The sequence below is a fragment of the Melospiza georgiana genome, chromosome 2 (genome assembly GCF_028018845.1).
Source record: "Melospiza georgiana isolate bMelGeo1 chromosome 2, bMelGeo1.pri, whole genome shotgun sequence".
In the NCBI taxonomy this organism is placed as follows: domain Eukaryota; kingdom Metazoa; phylum Chordata; class Aves; order Passeriformes; family Passerellidae; genus Melospiza; species Melospiza georgiana.
In genome coordinates, this window is record NC_080431.1 from 15,771,894 (window position 1) to 15,790,059 (window position 18,166).

The 18,166-nt window shown below is 38.5% G+C and overlaps 1 protein-coding gene across 4 annotated transcripts in view; it reads left to right on the forward strand.

The window, feature by feature from the left end:
- Nucleotides 1-18,166, forward strand: part of MYO16 (myosin XVI) — a 363,429-nt gene that overhangs the window by 100,661 nt on the left and 244,602 nt on the right. The window lies entirely within an intron of this gene.

Consider the following 18,166-nt stretch of genomic DNA (forward strand, 5'->3'; position numbering starts at 1 on the left):
CTAGAAGAGACTGAAAGATAAAAATATATGTTTACTAAAGACTGAGAATTTTTTTTTAATACAAGAGTTTTACAGAAATACAAAGTCATAAAACACAATATTATGCTTAATGTTTAGGAAAGAGGTGAAAAAAAAGGTGTAACATTAAGTCTCTCCTGTTAGGTCCTCATCATAAAGGCAGAGTTTCCTTAAATTAGGCAAAAATAACTCCATCTTGAGTTTAAAATAAAGGTGATTCTGGAAAAGAGAAGAATCTCTGTATGAAAGTGCAAATTAATCTTCTGTGCCATCACAGATTACCATAATCCACTCTTATTTGCTTCCACCTTTAAAAATCTTCCTGCCTTGTTTCTTATGATTAATATTTAATATCACCTTCTTTCATTCCATTCTCCTCCCAAAGGTACTTTAATTAGCATTTCTTTTATATACTGGATGTTGTAGCTACAGCCTTCTGAAGAGGCAGGGCTACAATCATAATGAAGGATAATAAATTATAATAAATGAGGAAAATTAAATGCATGGGATATTTATATTTTTATATATATAATATATTATATATATATATATATGTGTATATGTGTATATATATATGTGTATATATATATATGTGTATATGTGTATATATATATGTGTATATATATATGTACACACACACACTTTGTATACACGTATTATACCAAAGGCATAAAGGTGAGACATATAAACACAGTTGGCAAATCAGTTATTCCAGCTGTGAGAAGAATAAAATGACAAACAACTGTAGCATGTTTAACATGCACAGGTAACCTTCATGACAAAAGAAAGCTCCCAGAAAAAAAAAATAAAATTAAGCCTTGGGTCAAAACCTGAATTAATAGGAAATTAATTAGGTCTTGCATAGTCATGAAGAGGGAACCTCTCCAAAAAATCAATTTAATCTAATTTCAGTTTGAGGAAATTAAAACTCTGAATGATCAAGAACATCCATAACAGAACTAAAATGCATTGAATACTCTGTATTACTTTATTTTAGCATGCTCAGTCCTTTTTAAAATTTACATTAAGGATTTCTCAGATTTTATAGTGCTTCATTTCAGATTGCTCTAGCATTATTTAATATATTTTAATTTCAGATTACTATTTACTCTCACTCTAAACTTAATTAAAGCCTATTTTTTATCTTTCCAGGGAAGCAAATGGATTTCATTATGCATGTAATAATAGAGAGACTTCCTCACACAGAGCTATTTTGTATTTTACAATGCTTCCCTTGAATCAGAGTAGGAAAATGTACATTAGACAGTAATCTAAAACTATTTACAAATGTTGATTTTCTGGGAACAATTGTAGAAGAAATCACAACACGCATGTATGATAATTGATACAATTTAATATTTATTGTCCCATCCCTAAGAGACATGAGCACTAGACACTGAATCGTGGAGTCAAGAGCCTAATCAGAGCATATGAAATTAATGAAGTACACAGAAATGTTGTGAATTGGGGCTTTTGGAAAGAAGGAAAAGTATGTACTGTAAATTAATGCTTTCACAAGGCAAATTCCTGCATTCTGGAGTGGGAACCATGTCTGTAACTCTGGATGACACTAATGCAGCTGACTGTCCAACAAGCTGCTGCTGATTGAACTGTACAGGAAAATGAAGCATCAATCAACCATCTCAATCCACCCATTGATGAAGAAGCTTTTCCAAAGGCCCAGAAGGTAGAGCCATTTCAAACCAGGGCAAGGCTTCCACGCTATAGATTCAGCATGGTTGCTAAGTTTCTTTGGCTCCATGTGTGATGAATTCAGCAACACAGGGCATCTTTTTGTTGTGGTGCAGGGAAACGTAATGCCTTTAGTTATTGGGTAACAGATGTTTAGTAATTAAAGCAGGCCATTTCAAAAGCAATCATAAAATCACAGGGAGATGAAATTTGAATACATCTGAATTCCTATAGGATTCCATATGTGCTTTTTGTCCATGTGTTTACATTTTTAGTAATTTGGTGAAGCTGAGAACTGAATATTAAATGTTTTGCTGTTGATAAAAATATGTATGATTGCTAATATACAACACTTATTTAATTGGAAAAGGTAAGACTCACCAAAAAAAAAAAAATACACATCAAAAAGTGAAGAATAAACTTGAGGGTATAGATTTAATCTATCATTTTGTTCTTCATGTGGACTGTCTAATCACAGGACTGCTTCTGCTCCATGACTACTTTTTTCTTAGCCATGAAGTTTTCCTGGCTTGTTTCAGCTGCAGTTTTTGTCTCTGCATATGCCCAGAATTACCTTGGTTTGAGCAGCTATCCTCTGCCTGTACCAAGTGGGGAAATAAAGAAAAAACATCCATTTTGGGTCACCCTCAGTAAGGAAATTTACACCAAGTGTAACTTATCTGTCTTTTGATCAAATGGATTTATGATACTGTCCTTCTCTCCATAAAAACTGAGCTTGGAGCTGTGAGCCACCCATTTTTGCTTGCCCACAGGTTTTACCCATGTGTTGCTATGAGAGCCATTTTTGTCTGTGCATTTCTCTGTCCCACTGCCTGTTCTGTGCCCACTCTCCACACACCTCAAGTATCTTGAACAGTGTCCATCCTGGCATGGCTTTCTCCTGGGGAAGGACCTGGGAGGCAAACTGGATCTAGCTGTCTTGGTTACATTACAGCAAACTGTAGAAAGTTGAATTAATAGTAAACTGTTGTACAAAAATCTCAATGCTATCATTATGGCTGCTACTAACTGTGTTTTGAAAACAGGAGTATATTCTGGGCTATTTGCAGTCATGTTTCACATGCGTAAGCTCTGAATAAATAAAAACTGAGATATGTGTTTGGACTTTGTGGTTCCCTTCTGATGGTTTTGGATGTCTATAAATTCACTCTGAAGGATTTGTTGAAAAGCATGCTTTTTTCTTACTGATATAGAGATTTTCAAGAAACTCAGCTTTCAGATTTTTCTTTGAATCACAGATTTCTAAAATGTAGGCACTGAATTGCTAATTTTCTATGCAGGTAAGTCCATTCTTGAACTTTAACCCTACATATCCAAAAAACCCCACATTTGATTAGCTAGAAATCATAAATGTTGCTTCAATCACAAGCATAAAACATATTTATGAGACAACCTTTGTAAAAACACACATTTTTCCCTGTTTTTTTAAAATTTACTTCTGGACACATTTTCAAAATTCTCAAATATTTATTTTGGTGGACTAAGATATGAAGGTTTTCTGCAGTTGGAAAAGTCAGTATGTATATTACTCATGGCTTCTAAGCAGACTTATTAGAATAGTAGGAGAGAACTTGTGGGCTGAGATAAAGACCGTTTGATAGGGAAAGAAAATGCCACACACACAAGCAGTGAAAAACAATGAATTAATTCAGTGCTTCCCATGTGCAGGGAAGTGTTCAGTCATCTCCAGGAGAGCAGGTTCTCACCACATGTAATGGTGACTTGTGAAGACAAATCCTGGCACTCTAAATGTGCACCTTTCCTCCTTCTTCCCCCCTTTTTATATACTGAGCATATGGTCTGGGACACCACTTTGGTCACTTGGGGTCACCTGTCTTGGCTGTGTCTTCTCCCAACCTCCCATGCACCAAAAACTCCCTCCCCAGTGTGGTTGTATGAGAAGTAGAACAGGCCTTGGCTCTGTGCAAGCCCTGCTCAGCAATAACAAAAACATCTCTGTGTTACTGACCCTGTGTTCAGCACAAATCCAAAACATGGCCCCCCACCAGCCACCGTGAAGGAAATCATCTCTGCCCCAGCTGAAACCAGCACAGCATGCTCCAGCATTCAAGTATGAAGTATGAAGAAACACAGGACTAATCACTCACAAATTCGCTGTCATGTCAATAAAGGTTCGTTAAGCCATTAGCAACCTACAAATTGGCACCTGGCAGTTCTTCCTATTCCTTTGAAAGGGGATCCACAGTGGGATGCAAGACTCTAAATTGGCAGCAATCAGAAGCCTATTCTCTCTGTGAAAGATGCTATCCACTGAGTAGCAGGTACTGCTGACATTCTCTGGTTATTGTTATAAGTGACCGATTAAAAAAAAATGTTGCTGTATTCCTAGTCTATTCTTATGAAATAGAGAGAGAACAAGAATAGAGTATTTTCTATGCCATTTACTTTTGATTTAATCTCCGGTGTAATTATTGTGCTTCATATTGATTTCCAATAATATTTCTGTACAAAGGGAAAACTTTTCTCTGTCTATCTTTCAATATCACTTTGAAATGCTTTCATTTCAATCGCAAATTACACTATGAGAGAAATTAAGAGGGGGAGCTACAGAAATCAGTAGAGAAAAACCTTTTCTGTTGTTTTTTTTTTCTTTTTTACGAGCAAACCTTTATAGCAACAATACAGTTCTTTGCAAAAATGAACTTAAATGAATCTTTAAAAATGTTTTCAATTTTTGAATTCAACTTTAGTAACACTTTTCTACCAGGGCATATTCAAATTGCTACACTGGAGCAGAAAATAAAATTGAATACTTAAGCATAAGACAGGGAAAAGACCTTATTCTGATATCTTGCAACTTGTGGACTTAAATTAACTATCAAATTAGTTGCCAGTTTGAGAAGAACATTCCTTCAGAATTTCTAAAAAGTGAAGTTTTTTTGGAGGTTTTGTGGAGTGGGATAACTATGTGGAGTATTTTTCTCTAGAACCATTGAAGCCATAACTAAATGAATATAACCAGAGCCACTGAAAGCAGCAAATTTTTTTTTTTTTTAATTGCTGAATTTTTAGGGCTTTTTTGTTATTCTGCTCTTTTTTAACAAGAGCATGTGCCATGTTGTTCACCTGTGACTGGGCAACCCTGCTTGTAAGTACAGACTGGGGAGTGAGAGGCTGCAGAGCAGTAGCTGCAGAAATGGACCTGGGGTTCCTGGTCGATGGCAAGTGGAACATGAGCCAGCAGAGCCCTGACAGCCAGGAGGGACATCCCTGTCTGGGGGCATCAGGGACAGCATGGCCAGCTGGGCAAGGGAGGGGATTGTCCTGCTCTGCCCTGAGCTGGGCAGCCTCGCCTCGAGTGCTCGGGGCAGTTGTTGGATATCAAGAAAAGATTTTTCACCCAGAGAGTGTTTGGGCACTGGTACAGGCTCCCCAGGGCAGTGGTCACAGCACCAGCCTGTCAGATTTCAAGAAGTATTTGAACCATGTTCTCAGGTGCATTGGGTGACTCTTGGGGTGTCCTCTGCAGGGCCAGGAGTTGGACTTGATGATCCTTATGGGCCCTTTCCAACTCAGCATATTCTATGATTCTTTCATTCTGTCTGAATCGTAGTACCTTTCCCAGTAAAATCACAAATATATCTGAGAACAAAATAGATTTATTTATATAGTGCCTAGTGGTTCTTCCTCCTTCCTTCCTTTTTTTTTCCAAATTCAAAGCACAAAATACTGCTTATTATTTCAACCATCTTTTTGTTCTCTGAGGCGTGAGTTGGAGGATTCTTCTCAGTGCACTGAGGTATCATCTTAATGACTTAGACTGAGGTCTGCAAGGCTTTTTAGCTGTTGAAATCTTTTGCACTTCAAATTGACAGTGAATAAACTCTATAGCTGTGATAGAAATTAGTAGAAAGCTTATATGGTGTAATGTATAGAAAATTGATTCTTCTTGATTACCATTAATTGCAGCCTTTGCAGTAATAGGCTGCAACAGTGGAGGAATTGAAGGTTTCAAGAATACAGTCAATAAATCTAAGGGAATGGCTAATTGAGGTTGTGTTTCTGTTTGAATTGCATCCAAGAATGGAGGTGTAAATGTGAGTAGTTAAGGTGAAATTCACAATATTTCTAAATGTCCTCCTTTGAACAAGCATATGCATATGCAAAAAGGTTCAAGGTTTTAGGCGCATGCAAAAGGTTCAAGGTAGAATTCAGTCAGCCTGGAACCACATACTGCTTTCTAAGTATGTTTCTTTCTGATGACTCTCTATTACAAAGCAGTGTAAAGGTGACCTTGAAGCAGCAGAGATTTTACAGGACTATGAGATGGTTAGAGGAGGTAATTTCTCACACCATGCACTTTTTAGGGTTTTGATTACATTTGGGCTCGAAAGACAAATATGACAGCTGTAGCAGTAAATTTTTGAGTTAGGGTTGGCGCTCCAAATTTTAGCAATCACAACTACTGCTGTCATAAAATGGTAGTTTTTTCCAGACATCCACATTTACCCATTGCCAGTACAGAAAATATACCTTGCAGTACTCTTAAAGCTGGAAGTACCTGTGTGAAATTTGAAATACTGCTTTGTTTCTTAGTCTACCAAAAGGACATCCTATAAGAGGGTACCACTATCCTTTTAATAATGGCCATTTGAACTTCGCTGGCTTCTCAGTTCCTGTGCAGGGTGAACATCAGATTTCTTTTGCTTTCAAGCTGCTCCCTAAAAATCCTATGGATCACATATATAGAACTATGTAAGTTGAACAGAAAGGACAGATGTAAAGTCCAAATATATGTAGGTCTACTGATGTTTCTGGATTAGTCCTTATATCTTTTTCTTAACTTAGGCACTTCTAATGTGGAGTTCTCTCTGACTTCTCCCTGACTTACAAGTTTTATGTACCAGCTACCTGTAAGATGTATTGATTGAGCGAATGAGAACATGTGGCATTGGGTATCACTGGGGAAGTTTGAGCCTCTGTAGTTGTAGCTCATCACTACATCCCGAACCTACCATGTGGCTCTATGTAAGCATGGATTCATTGGTATGACTCAGAATTGAGAGCTCCTCTTCTGTCAGGTGATGTTGGTTGCTCCTTCCCTTTGCTGCCATCAAGATTGAATTCACAGAGTTAAAAGGTCAGTCTGGCTAGAAGCACCTCAGAAGGTCTAATAGGCCAATATCATGCTGACTTTGTATGGAATAAGATAACTCAGCTATTGAAATAAGGCAGCTCTTATTGTTGTAGTGCAAGAGCAGATTAGGCAAAGCAGAGAAATTCCTGTGGAGAGCAACCGATAATTCTGCTTCAAAGCAAAATTAAAACATCAGCTTTTATGTCAGACTTTTGCTTTCCACAAACTATAAAGAAGAGGTGATTACACCAAGTACTGTATGAGTGTAATTTTCTCCTCTCTGTGCTGGCCTATAACTCCAGTTCACACTTCAGTGGCAATCCATACCTGTAAAAAATGAAGTAAAACATAAATAAAATTTGCTTTGTGCTGGTTGCTCCAGCTTTGGAATAATAATTTTGCTATTCTGGTGGCTGACTGGAATCAGAGAAGAGGAGGCCAAGAGTCTGTCATGCATCACCTCCTGTGTTCCCTAGACCCTCAAATGCTTCACTGGTAACCCCATGTAGGTTCACCTTACATAAGATTGATATGTAGATTTAGCTGTCTGTAAGCTTGGTGATATTGAATGCAGAATGGTTTGTGCTCCAAGTTTATCCCTTTGGTTGCATATTTTTTTAGGATGAACCTGTCCTAGGATAAGATAAATCTGTCATATCAGTTCCCTGTGTCCTGGTGTGGTTTTTGCATTTCTTACTGAACTTTGAAATCAAGTGAAGTCTACATCACTGCAATCTTCAGCTGCCCAAGTCTGACAGCCTTATCTCAAAGCAGATACAAGGAGATGTTTTCCTTTGGTATTCTGAGGTGGTTTAAGTGTCAGCCACAGTTTTCTAGTTTGATAGCTCTTTTCTTCTGTGGCTTTATACACATGATCTGTTGTTCCTGGGGTGATAATGTATTCATTGCTTATTTTTCAACTGTTTTTTGTTGTTGGCATATTGGTAGTGGTGGTTGTAGCTGTTACTGCTGTGGGAAAATGAAGGTGTTAGCCAGAATGCACTGGAGTTGGAAGCCTCCAGAAACAGCTGTAGGATGTGAGGGAGTGGAAGCAGGAAGATTTCCAGGAGGCTGCGCTTGTACAGTCAGAGCAGCCCTGACTGGAAGAGATTATGTCTCCTGTCTGGACTTGTCTGTGGGCAATTTGCTCTCCCTGCTGGAACTCCAGGCCACCCATCAGTTATCAGGGAGAATAATAATGATTCCAGTATTTATTAAAACAAATTTAGTTAAAACATGACCCTTAGTCCCTTAGTGATATGAAAACACTTAACAGTTGTCTTTTGGTTGCATCTTTGTTGTGGTCACTTCTGACAGAAGACTTCTAGACTGCACAAAGAATACACAGCAGGCAAGTGTGAAAGTTATTATTTGGGCCCCCTTGTCAGAAATGAACGAGAACTAAAAACGTTGTGTTATATTTAGAAATGTTTCAAGTTTGCCCTTTGCCACGTGTGAAAGAATTCCTTGCAGGTTGGGAGACAAAACGTAAGAGAAGTTCTAGCTATAACTGTCAGACCCTTCATATCATGGGAAGAGGTGAAAAATTAGAAAAGACTGAAGACTTGGACATCAGCGGGTATATCAGCTTGAAATACCTTAAGTGAAAATATAATTAATTTCAAAGAATTTGGCAGCAATTCAGCCAAATCAAATTCTGGAGAACAAGTAATGAGAAATGAAATAATCTTTGAGCTAGGTACACAGGCATAGTTATTTTCTTTGAAGACTTGTGGCACAAGCCTTTCATGTAACCAATATGCGAAAATGTTCATATCTGCTGTATGTAGTGCACAGGTTTAGAGAAGGACTTGGTAACCTCATGTTACAATCAGTTCAGTAAGTGCTGAATAGAATTGTAAGGTAATACTTGATGAGTTTACCCAAACTGAAACATTTGTGCAGCATGCACGCTTTTTATGTTCGTGTTTACATGGGAGACTCATGACAGGACCCCATATGCTGCTTTCCTGCAGTGATCATGACTGAACAGCACAGATAATCTCTCCAGACCTCTTGTACAGTTTCTCAGTCACAAATTCTTAGCAGAGTAGGAGGGGCTTCACACTGCCTCTCCAGAAGCTCAGTTTCCTGGATGTGGTGATTCCATCTCTGAGTAGACAAAGAATGCCAATCCTATTCCGTCACCTCCAATAGGAGGTGTCATTCTGTCCATATGTGCAAGGAGTCATAAGTCTTTACAAACCTCATGAATTGTGTTAGGAAAAGAAAAAGAAATTGAGAGGTGAGGATGTGAAGTAGAAAAGGACCATTAAGAAGTTTAATATGTCGTTCTCCATTGGTTTTGGCAAACCATAAAAGAATGTGACTAAATGCTGATATTGAAAAATGTGTGACATGAACACACCAAAATCCAATTGCTTTCTGTCTATCTTAAAACTCTGTAAAAGTGAAGAGGGGAATGATTTCATTTGTGCGTGGGGTATCTCCATTGCTCTTCACATCTCTTGACCACCTCTGAGACGTCTGACAGAGGATGCTGGTATCAGTAGTTTGAAGTGTGTTGATAGTTCAGGGTTTACCATACAGCAGGATGTGTCTCAAACAGAAATTGTTTCACAGCACACCAGTTTTAATGTGCTGTAAAATGACATATATAGATAGAGGATTTTAGTCATAAAAACTAAATTATGTGGACATTCAAAGTGCCAAGGTAAAACAGCTGAGATTTGTCTCTGCTCCTGTGAAACCTATGAAAGTGTGGAAGGGACTTGAAATCCTTCTGGAGGTGATAGTTTGTTCAAAATTTATTAAATACAGGTAAATGCTAAAAGGGCACTGTGAGGCCCAGCTGTCACCGGACGCTGTGTGAGCCACTGGGAGCACGGAGGCCACCCCAGGGCAGCTGGACAGGGTCAGGCAGCTGGGGCCTGTCCCACTGCCCCAGCTGGATGTTATGTCAATGTTATATTTTTCTAATTCAAAATATTTCATTCATGATTTTATGATGCTGTTCCTACCACCATTTTTCCTGCAGGCTCTTTGTTTCAGATTTAGCAGTTGTGTGGCTGCAGAGTGAGTCAGTTCAGCAAACTGATCCCAAAGAAAGTGCATCACCCCCTAGAATCAACAGCTAAATTCTGTGTCACCTCTCTGAACCAATTCACTGTCCTGGTGCACAGCTGATGAGGCTGATGCAGAGAAAGAGAAGTAACATTCAGATGTCTTGGAAACACTGACTTGATTTTAATGGTTCTCTGAGGATATTTCTTATACCAAATGACACTTAAAAAGTGTGTTTCTAACACAGTTTGAAACTAAGTGAAAATTGAGGCTGCCATTGGCTGCTGTCCTTTCTGTCTGGCTCTGCTTCTGTCCCACCCTTTTGTCCTCCCATCTTTATGCTGATTTTGGAATGAGGCAGGGAGATGAACCATCTGGAAACTGCCTTTCATAAGGTTGGTCTTCAGCTGGTTTAACTCTCCATCCCAGCAGCATGACATGTGGCGCTGCTATGCAAAGATCAAGGCAGGAGTGTGTGAATTAATGCATGAGCAAGAGGGAAGCAGCTCTGGTTTTCATATGCTGTGAAAGGTGGTGCCTGAGCCACAGATGTCTAGTGGTGAGATATTCCTGGAGCTACACATTTTCTTCATCATTTTGGTCACTCATATGCCACACACACAACTATTCTCGATAAATGCATGGATTGGTAATGCCCTGTCGCAGACATCTTTTTGTGAAAATCCTTTTCTTTAGGATTTTCCCTTCTAAGAAGCTGAGGCCTCAGAAACAAAATGTAAACAATGGTTATCTGCTGCTGTAGAATGCATCAGGTTTGTCTGTGATTGGGCCATCTTGAATGTTTACAATTAATGGCCAACCACAGACCTGATAGCTCAGATTCTCTGTCTGAGCCACAGATCTTTGTTATTCATTCTTTTCTATTCTTAGCTAGCTTTCAGAGGACACCTTTTCTTTCTATTTCTTTTTAGTATAGTTTTAATGTAATATATATATCATAAAATAATAAATCAAGCCTTCTAAACATAGAGTCAACATTCTCATCTCTTCCCTCGTCCAAGAACCCCTGTGAACACTGTCACAATGCCCCCAGTTTGCTTTATACTGCCTGGTTCAAGTTTGCTTGCTTGTGCACTGCACACCCTGGGAATTCCAGGAGCCACACGGGATGCAGCAGCCAGTGCTCCACAGCTGGTAATTGGTACCATTTAGCAGCTGCTGAGCAGGAGAGTAGTCTGTTACCTTTGAAGATCTCTAATGCAAATTGTAATGAGTTGCTTACGAGGCTTCTAAGCCAGCTGGCATAAACTTGCTCTGCATGTTGTGGGAGTTAAAGAGGGACTGACTTTTGCTTCATAAGGAATAAAAGTCAGCAGTAATCTGATTTATGCCATTTAAGTAGCGTTGGCATAGGATCAACATAAATGTTGGTAAAACAGAGGGGGTGTGCAGTCTGTTCAGATGGAAATTTGTATTGTATGCAAATTCTGTAACTGCTACAACAAAGAAAAAGCATGGGTATGACAATGGTTTCCAATTTAAGGTACTGACCACAGAATGAGTTATTTTGCTGATGTGTGTTTTAATGTTTATAATTTAATGACTATAGAACTAGAACTTTGCAAATTCTGAAGTAAATTTAACTTTCTTAGTAAAATGCTGTAAGATATGAGGTTTTTATTCAATTCTACAAACATTTGAATGTACAAACAGGTATTTCTGTAGCTGAAAAGTTGGCCTAAAAATTATTCTAGTAATTTAAAGAGCTTTCAAACATATCTCTAAGGTGAACCTAGTGGGTTGTGAGCTTTTTCAATACTTAACTGTAGCTTGATGATAAAGTTCTTATTAATTTCAGTCACCTTTGTCAGGAACTCCAGGAGAATCCATACATGGGAAACAGATAAAATATGTGAAAAAATTTAAATACATGACCTAAATGCTAAAATATTTAATTCCTTTTTTTCCCCCATAACCTTGAAATAACTAAATCTCCTTAACTAGCTGGAAGTGAAAGTTTTAAGAAAAGCTATGTTTAAGTTTACTCTATGATGAGCTACTTTTCCCTAAGGTTAATTTCAGACTGTTCAACTTCCAGTAAACAAAGCTTTGTTTTATTGTAATTTTATCTCACTAACAGACATTCTGGATTCAGTCAGGTCTGTGCTACCAGGTTTTGTTGACATAGCTATTTAGTCGTCAGAAGTAGCTGTCCTGGCAAACCCTGGCTGTTTTATTAGCTGTGATGATAGACCCAGTATTTTTAGATAAAACGTGTGTTATTTTGTAAGGTGGTGTTGAATGATTCTAGTAACATTGTAGGTGCAGTGAAATAAAATCCCAGTTTTATTAGCAATTAAGACTTTACCACAGCAATGCTCTGCCTCTGGCCTGGCCAGAGCTCTAAACAGAGGCAAATCACGGGTCACCAGGATTGCTTTTTGATCCTGGGTGTGCCCCTTGCAGCAATATCTTTGGGCCACAGAACTGAATGGCTACTTCCAGTCTTCTCAAAATTGCTGATTTACACCAGTGCTCTGCCTTAGACATCACAACTTAACTCAAACGTTACATTTGACTGCTGCCCATTGTCACTTTCGTATAAGGAGATGGGTTAATTTGTCACTGCTTGGGCATTGTAAGAGGCACACACTAGGGTTTTTAAACCATTGGGTTTGTGGACTTAATATTTTCCAGTGGAGACACAGACTACATTAAACTTAATGTACACAGAAAGGAAAGAGGGGGAATTTGCCTGAAGAAGAAGTTTTAAATGTAGCAGTTCTTGAATAAAGTCCCTAACTCATAAATTATTCTTGCTGTGTCTTGGTGGGAAAGCCACACAAGAATAGGCCAAAAAGGGGCTTGTCACATGCTGACCTGTGCTGCTGGAAGTTCGCTCCCACACTGAGTAATCAAGCCCCTCAGCTGTTTCCAAGGCTGGGGTCTGACTGATTTCTCCACAAAGAGAATATGGGAAGGAACTACCATGTGTTTTGATCTTCTGGCATTACAGCTGGGAGGGATGCTGAGATGGGCTCTAGGACTGCCTTGGTCAGTCTGTTTCATTGGTGGCTTGGTTTGTTTCTTTTAAAGGTAGTATTTGTCCAGTGGAGCACAGAAAGCAGCCTGATGTTTCACAACATGCTTTTAATTTCAGAAGAGAATCAATGACCCATTTGCTTTGGGGTCATGGTGTTATGATTCCTGGCTACCTGAAAAAAAAATTATCAACTAGAGGAACTCTGACAGGAAGGATGGAAATGTCAGCCCTGTCCTTAGCAGTGCTCTGTTCTAGTAGTGGGAATTATAGCATGGATATGCAAGGTTAGCACTCTCAAATTTCACCAGTATGGAAAGAGTAATTTCCCTCTCTTCCTTTCTGAAGTCTGTGGATGGCACACTTATCTGCCCAAATGTGAATATTTTGTTTATGGTTTGCTGCCTTTAATCTTTGTGCAGCAAAGATGGGAATTTATTTCCAAGAGTTCTCCTGAAAATTAGGAGATCTGAACAAGTCTGACAGATGTTGCTAATGAGTTCTGGATATATTTCATGTAAAAAGCAATAGGATTACAAATCAGTTGTTTGCAAAGCTCATTAAGGGCATGACTGCTCTGAATAAACACTGTCAACTGATAAGCTTGCTCTGAAGGAAAGCCTGAGACATTGCACTAGTGACAGCAAATGTCCTTGTTAGGTAAACAAGACACCATAAAAGAATTATAAAATTACTCATACTGGTACTTGGATTAAAAACCTTTATTTTTAACTAATAGCAAAGGCAAGAGGAAAATATTTTTTCTACTACATTAACGAAACATTTATGACATCTTGCATTATTTCGTTTGATTCTATGATTAAGAAATTACCAGAGACTAGGATTCATCTGTTCTCACATGTAGCTGAATTGTGTAGCAGGTTTCTCATAAACACCTTTGGTACAAGCTAAAAAGTACAGAGTGACTGCTGAGGAGTGAGAAAAGAGAATTAAAGAGGTATGAATGTGGAGAGGATTCTGTGATTAATCTGTACAGAGTATAAGATACCATCTGTGGGCCAAATATCTGACTGAAATAATGGGCAAAACATGACTCTTGACTAGTGGAAGTGGAGGATGGAGTGGAAGGATGCTATTACATCTTTCAGTATCACTTCTGTTGTGATTCAATTTCATGGTCAGTTTATGCCCAAACTTCTCTCACCTGTTGATGGAAAGTGGTGGCTACACCATTCTCCCTGTTCATACCCATCACCCATTGCCATGTTCCCTGATCCTTGATCTAGCTGAGAAACTAATCTTTGCTGTGTGCCAAGTGACAAAAACATGCAGCCTGGGATAGGAGGAGAATGTGACAGTCCATTCCAGAATCAGCAGCATTTTAGCTATGCTTCTGCAGCAGTAAGTCATGTTTATGCACATCATGAACAAGTAAAGCTTTCCAGCTGGAGTTATTCCTGCTAAACTAAAGAGAGCAAAAATAGATGTTAGCAGAAACAAAGTCTACACTTGGTGGCTGCTATTCCCCAGAGGAACAGTTAATAGGAGCATACACTGGTACTCTCTGTACAGTACAATAGATGACCAAATGTTAGGTTTTACATATGTTAGTTGCCTTTATTTTTGTCTGTTCTGTTACTACTAAAGCTGAGTTTGCTGTGAATGCAAGAGTGCCCAATGCCCAAGTTTGTGTTGCCATCAGTAGCAGATCCCTGGTGAGATACTGATAGCCCTGAGCCCTCTGAATTCATTCACCTTTCAGGCTCTAAAATTCTGATCTGTAACTTCAGATCAGTATTCCTTTTGTCTGCAGCAGACATAAAGTCACAGATACCTCTTTATGCCAGCATAGCTGGATTATAACCACAGTGCAGTGTAAGTGCTGGTTGCTGCCATGTATATCAAAATCCTTAATGCATTATGCACCACAGTTACAAAAAACCTAAACAAAACTGTGTTAGGTTATTGTCACCTTGTCATCAGCCAGTTGCTATAACAACTAAAAGCTCAAAGCAAGCCAAGACAAGCCCAGAAAAAGTAAAGCCTTACAGCCCTATTTCCACAGGCAAAGTTAGTACAAGACCTGTGCGTGGTAACAGCACAGCAGTAATGACTGTACTGCATTGTAAGGCTATATTATATGTCATAATCTAGTCAATAAATCAATGGCAAGTGAAAAGGTATTCAGCTCTCTGGAATAATTTTGTTAAAATTACAACATTGAGCATACGTAAAAAGCTCCATTGATTATTACCTTTCTTTTCTGATGAGACTTCAATGCATCCAATGCTTTTAAAACATCTTTATTAGATGTGAAATTAGGTATGAAATTCTAAGTTATAAATAATTTTGTGTGTCAATTCTAAAAGATATCAAAGAATGGATGGACCTGTTTATACACACACAAGAAGGGCTTCAGAGTTTGCTGCAAGTTTTTTACTCTGGGGTTGATTTTTTTTTCTAGGTAAATGTCAGCTTCCTGCTTTTAAGCCAGTTTTTAGTCTCATCTTTTCATCTTTCCTGTAAACTTTCCTTACATGAAAGATTGCAAGTAAAACAAGTTTTAAAAGAAAGTCTTGTGGAAGTTTCCTTAAAATTGCATTAATTAAGAGATATTCAGCATTTCTTGAATAGAGTTTTATATTACTTTCTGTCCTCATTAGGGCGTTAAATCCCAAACTACTAGCAGCAGCTAGTATATTTACTATCTAACTACTTCTAGGTAGTAGTTCTATCAAAAGGACAATATGAACAAGTCTTAAGTAAATGATCTGAGTTGTCTAGTAGGAAGGGGGATTTGTTTTTGTGATCTTCTTTTCTTGATTTTCTTTTTTAATTGTGTTTTGCAAAGGGGATAAATTCAAGGAAAGTATATATTTCTTTTACTTATTTTTAAATACAGGGGCCTGTAGCACATAATCCTGATTTAAGACACAGACTTTTGCCCAGCTGAAAGGAGAGTTTGCATATCTTGCCCTGCTAGTCCGTGTGATGGGAATTTCCTGAAGAACTGATCAAGCAATAATGAGGACAAAGGCACCAGACCCAAAAAAAAGAAAAAAAGCTACTAATCTTTTATCCACATTCTCTAATGTTTTTGTATTTGACTCAGTAACTTGTTTATGGTCACAATTATTTAATATTCTATTTGAAGATCAGAGTTAACATATTAATTCTTTATGCTGTAATCTTGGTCTGCATTTCTGCTGCTAGGAAAAAAAATCAAGACAAACCAATTAATTCTAATGGATTTCAAACTCAGATCTAGAAATGATCTGATGTTCTTTTGGTTTCAACTGCAAGGAGTTGCAAAATGGATCTGAAAAGTCATTACTTTGCACAGCTTCTCTATGAGAACCAAGTCTTTGGGTGTTGGAGGGAGGAAGATATCCAAAAAATTGCCCATATCTTTTATACCTGAGTAGCTAGAGTTTCTTTCTGTCTCTTGGTTACTATTTTAGGCTCCAGATGAAATTCTTGTGTAATACTCTTAGAAATGCAGTTTCCCAACCCACTGACTTTCCATGTGTCCTCCTTCTGCCAAAAGAGAGAAGTTTTCATCCTCTGTCTTTACATAGAAGAGCCTATCCTAAAGCCTCTTTTGGTGATCCCAAGGCTCAAAATGATGGAGTTCATCTCAGTGACTCAACAAGAAATTCCACATTTGATTTTTTCTGGTGTTATTTAGCCAGAGGTAAAGGTGTGTAAGTTCCTTAGTGAATGGGGGAAAGGAACAGACTCCTTTGGCTAACGCCTTACCTGTCTTATCCCATCTTGCAGAAACACAGCCTGAGGGTGCTGTTTCATATCAGTCCTATCCAATATAAGACTTCTGCCACTAACCCACAGTGTGCTTGCTCTGCCACCACATGATGTGTGAAATTTTTTTTTTCCCTGGAAAACAGGGGCTGGAGGAAAGGGAACACTTTGGAGTGCTAATTTCTTCAGTTGGAATCCTGATGGGATTGGGAGAATGAAATTCTTTTCAGAGCCTTAAGAAATATTCTGTGATATGGAAATAATACTTTCTGCCCTACTAAAGAAATGGCGTAACATAGGGATATTGGAAATATTAACCCTTGAGGAAGATGTAGTTGCATGCCCCTTTAAGGAAGGAGGATTTATAAGTCTTTACTCACTTTAAACCTGAAGTAGAGAGAGTATCTCCACATTTGGTCAGAAATTTAGGTATTAAAGAAAGGCTCCTAGTACTGAACCTCTGTTTTTAATGGCCTCTCTGGATGAGGACAAGTGTTTGCTTCAGTATGAGATTTGTGGATCTGAGAGCAGAAAGGAATGGTTCCCTTTTTATTGTTCATCCACTTTAAGTGTACAGTGAAAATGGAGTTTCAACATATACTTGGGAGAAAGAAAACAGATACAGAAAATGTATTGAAAGGAAAGAGGTGGTGGTCATGAGACTGTTGAGAGATTCACAGAAGAGCCTTGAGACAAATCTCTGTCCTTCCTGTAGGACAGACATCTCAGTGGAAGCCATTCACAACTTAAAATTTCTTTGCCTTTGCTTGCACAAGTCCATCCCAGATCTTAACTAAGAATTAAGCTCAAGATTTCCAGATGATGGAAGACAGAGCCACTTGTGCTCCTACTCAGGAAATAATATTGGCAGCCAGTCTCATGGAGAGAGGTCTTTTAAAAGGGTTTTTCATGCTGTTTTGCTGAAGACAGGGTTGCAGTGCTGGTGTGGAGTCCCCAGGTTCTGCCAGGCATTGCTGCTGGGCAGGTCTGCTCAAGGAATGAGCACTGTGAGTTAGTGCTTTGATTCAGACTGAAAAGGTTGTAAAGGCAATAAAGACCATGGGGAAAAGTGCTGAATTTACACACTTGAGCGAGCACCAATGTGAAGGGCTGTGGGTTTGCCTGCACCTATAACCCTGTTTTCATTTCAAAGGGATTTGATACATGTAACTCAGAGTAGAGTGTGGCTCCAAATATCGCTTTAAAGATTATGCTGCATCAGTGATCTGACAATGCACTGGAAAGGTTAAACTGAGTGCAGATTGTTTAGCTTTGGTATGATGATTAATTTTGAGTGCTCTTAGTTATGAATACTAGTTTCAAGTATTTACTGAAAAAGCCAGTATATTGCATGGGATCTTTAAAAAGTAAAGTAAAAGCAGTTAACTGTGATTTTGCTCCCAAATAAACTAAGGTGATTGTGACCTTGACATGACTCTTTGCTCCAGCCCTCCCCTCCCCTCTCATATGTACAAAACTGACATGCTCATCTGTACACTTGAAAAGTCCTTGGTACTGTTGATATTTACTGTTCATTATCAAAGGTCTTTTGCTTTACAGGCTTAGCTATTAAAACAGGTGAGATGGCAAAT